This window comes from Musca vetustissima, unplaced genomic scaffold, assembly GCF_032173495.1.
Source record: "Musca vetustissima isolate MV318-11 ecotype Yass unplaced genomic scaffold, APGP_CSIRO_Mvet_v1 utg56779, whole genome shotgun sequence".
Lineage (NCBI taxonomy): Eukaryota > Metazoa > Arthropoda > Insecta > Diptera > Muscidae > Musca > Musca vetustissima.
Genome location: NW_026884056.1, coordinates 18,133 through 22,665, shown reverse-complemented (window position 1 = coordinate 22,665; position 4,533 = coordinate 18,133).

Below are 4,533 nucleotides of genomic sequence, written 5' to 3'. Positions count from 1 at the left end.
ACGAAAATATATATGGGAGCTATATCGAAATCTGAACCGATTTTCCCGAAACTTAATTTAGTACGCTATGCCAAATGTTGGACAAATCGCAGCATATAGAGGGAATTTGGTGCACCTAAAATCGGACGAAAATATATATGGGAGCTATATCTAAATCTGTACCGATTTTCACAAAATTTAACACACATCGTTCTAGACTTAATTCAGTACGATATGCCAAATTTCGTGCAAATCGAAGGATATATAGAGACTTTGGTGCATTAGTTACCTAAAATCGGACGAAAATATATATGGAAGCTATATCTAAATCTTAACCGATTTTTACGAAACGTAGCACACATCATTCTCGAATGATATATTGGGACGGTTTACATCAATTCGGACGAAAATATATATGGGAGCTATATCTAAATCTGAACCGACTTTTCCCAATTTCAATAGGGTTCGTCCTGGGTCCTGTATGTTTTGAGTAATTTATAGTCAGGTTTCGATGGAATGTATTGGTTATGTATAAATCCCAGAATGAATTCCATAAAAATGGTTGTCCTAAAATTACGTGCATTTTAAAGATGTCATTATTTTTCCTGTATTACTCTTCTTCACACAAACCTATTTATAAACAACAAAAACAATTCTCATGCGTCGTAGTAGAGCAAACTCTCGATATTAATGATGATGTTGATATCCGAATGTTTTCACAAGAAGCAATGCAAAGAAATCCTGGCAAAAGAAGCAAAAAAATCCTTTCCCAATATTGGCTATTTAAACAGTAAATTATCGTCTAAATATTTTAAAAGGTTTACTTTGTGATTATGCTCGAACAGTCAACAAAGTCCTTATGCTTCATATGGTCTGAAGGAGTATTCAATACACATTGTGGAGTGCCGGAAAAACGAGCATTTGCAACAACACAAATGCACAGATTTTTACAATGGATTGGATGGAGGAGGATATTACCAATGGTGGCTGTTGATGGTGACGGAGATGTTGATGTGAGCCATGGGCATTGATGTGAGTGAGTTTTGTAAACTCCGGAGTGTTCTACTTCTTGCTTTTTTCCTATTATTATTTTTTTTGTAAGTTCGGTTTATTGAACTCTGTGCCAGATGGCATAGATTTTTCGTTTGTTTGATTGTGCGTATGTATGTCGACATCTATGTACGTTACCAATAAAGACTTATTATTTTAAAGACATTTATTGTGTCACATTTTGTTAATTTGCAATGAACATTTTCAATTGGCAAATGTTTGAAATGGAAAAATTAATGGAAGTAAATATTGACTTTGATAGGAATTTTTGAGCATTCAAGTAAAACAATTATAAGAATATTTTCTGAAAACAGATTTTTGGACAGAATAACAATCATAGCAGTCAAATCAAGTCTCATTAAAATAATCCGATAACAAAACTACAAATTATCTTCTATAAAAGTGCAATGATAAGTATATTATTTATAAGACAGTTGTATACGACCTATAGACAATATAGTTCTAAAAAGAAAAAAAGCTTGAACAAGCTAATCGAATTATATATATGCGATATTTATTCTATATGAGAAAGGAAAGTAGAAAAGTCGGACTGAGCCGTCTATATGATACCCTTCACCACTTTGGGTATATTGTACATATGTATCCTTACAATTGCATGTCAACGTTCCCTCAAAGGAACATACTGATGTCTTTCTGAAACCTATGATAAATTTAATTTCATTCGGGCAGATTTAGAGTCGTTTGCGTACCATGGGACAAATTTATGGAAAACGATTTATAGCAAAATTGATACATGCTATTCGGTACGCCGCACTGTTAAAAACTTAATTTTAATCAGACACCCGTTCGAAATACATATGGAGGCTATGTCTGCATCTGTACCAATTTCAACAAAACGCAATAACATCATTCAAGTCTCAATTTGATACGTTGTGCAAAATTTCGTGTTAATCGGACAAACATTAGGAGTTTGGTGCACCATTTAAGTAAAATCGCACGAATATATATGTATATGTGGGAGCTATATCGAAATCTGAACAGATTTTTCCGAAACTTACCACACATCATTCTAGACTTCATTCAGTACGCTATGCCAAATTTCCTGCAAATCCAATGATATATATGGACTTTGGTGCACCATTTACATAAAATTGGACGAAAACATATATGGGAGGTATATCTAAATCTAAACCGATTTTCCCGAAACTTACTTCTCATCATTCCATAATCAATTCATTACGCTATGCCAAATTTCGTGCAAATCGAAAGTTGTAAAGGGATTTTGGTGCACCATTTACATGAAATCAGACGAAAATATATATGGGACCTATATCTAAATCACAACCGATTTTCACGAAATTTAACACACATCGTTCTAGACTTAATTCAGCACGCTATGCTAAATTTCATGCAAATCTAAGTATATAGGGTCTTTGATGCACTATTTCCCTTAAATCGGACGAAAATATATATGACAGCTGTATCTAAATCTGAACCGATTTTCACGAAACTTAACACACATCACTCAAGACTTAATTTAGTACGCTTTACCAAATTTCGTGCAAATCGAAAGATATATAAGTAGTTGGTGCAAAATATAGAGCTATATCTATATCTGTACCGATTTGTCCCAATTTCAATAGGATTCGTCCTTGAGCGAAATAAATGAGCTGTGCCAAATTTCATCCAATTCAAATCAAAAATTCGACCTGTTTACAATTTAACATGGACAGACAGACGTACGGACGGACATGCATAAATCGTTTTAAATGGTGATTCTATGCATATACTCAAAAGGAACCATGTGTCTATCTCGTTTCTTTTTGCCTGTTACAAACATATGTACAAAGACATAATACCCTGTACCACAGTGTGGTGAAAGGTATAAAAACAAGTAGAAATGATGTAAAGTTCGGCTGTATCGAACTGTTTTATACCATCCATCATGTCTTAAACGGCATTATCTATAGAAGACCATGGGACTGGATGGCATTTATTTTTGGAAAGAATAACAAGATGTTTTCTATATCTATTTGGGTCTACTATCTAGAGAAAGTCTTTTTACCGTATGGTCTATTTCACGGTGGCCGCATAATAAATATTTTAATTACAGAGTACCATACATCGCAATGCTGTAACAATCGGAGAGCATGTACAAGTCACACTATCTCGCTGACGAGGGATAAATCCAAAAACCACAAAGGACCCACAGGGACCGTGAAAACGACAACACTACACCTACAATAAACTAACCACCCTCACGGACAGTCTTCATAACGTACACAAAAGGAATCAGTGAAATGCCAACGGCGAAAACAGCCACTATGTCTACCACAACTGTTGCTATCAGGTTTCAATCAGGTGGAGTATGTACACCTCTACTAAGTCGTTATGTACCCTACTGGATTCTTATCCTGCACTTCCATTTGATATACTTATTAAAGCATTCCGACAGTTTATACTTTCAATGCTTTATCATAACACACCACTAACAAATTTTCTGGGACAGGCCTCTTTTATGAAAAAATTCATTCAGGGACCCATGCCGGTCAGTGGAAAACCAGTATTTAAGTTGATGGGAAAGTATGCCGGTCCTGGACCAATGTTGCGCCACTATTCTAAAGGATAGCATTGTACCGCCTATTATCCTCATCCACCAAATCAGAAGGCCTGAGCCAATCATCATCATTTCTAGTTCAAGACAAGAATCCCAGACAATCATGATGATCAAGTCAAGCGAATATACACAAACCTTAAAAACAGTAAGAACGCTGCGACAGAGGATCCATCATTAAAATTTTAATGATGGACCACAAATAGAACCCTATGGTTCCTTCAGACTGACGCACTGGATTCCAGGACACATGCCTTCCCATCCCTTCAATAACTAGCCCTAAGATTAATTTCCCTGTACTCAATGACTGGAAACCTTCTCAGCTCGATATATCATGAAAGGAAGTTAAATTCGCCATTTAAATCCTCATCGGCATCAAACTATCCATACCTGATGATTTTCTATTATACTTCTAACCCGGCAGAATTGCCCCTAACTTCTATATAATTCAAACCCGGATGCATTCCCAATTCACATGAAATAACAGTACTAATAAACTCACCTAAGAGTTCATTCTGCAATAAAAAACCTAAAATGTCTTTCTGTCTATAAATGGTCCATAGAAGATACACAGTAGATCTAATAGAAGGAAGGATCAGTAGTAAGTCTTCCATTTATGAAATGTCCACCACAGGAGTTCTTCCTGCCTTTAAAGACCCACAAGGGTACTTCTGTTTATAAAGAGTTTGGTACTAAATTCAAGGTTTGTAGAATGCGTTCTATTTGTGGAAGGCCTACAGGAGGCCCTCATGAAATCCCATAAAAACAAATATCCGTGTACCCTTTTTTTGTTTCAAAATTAAACTTATGTTCTAAAAAATTCGGTTCACCTTGAATTGTCCAATTTATAAAATTTGGCCCATATGAATGCGAAACACCACTGATTATACAACTAAAGTGGCATTCAAAATAGAAACAAAGAAGCGACG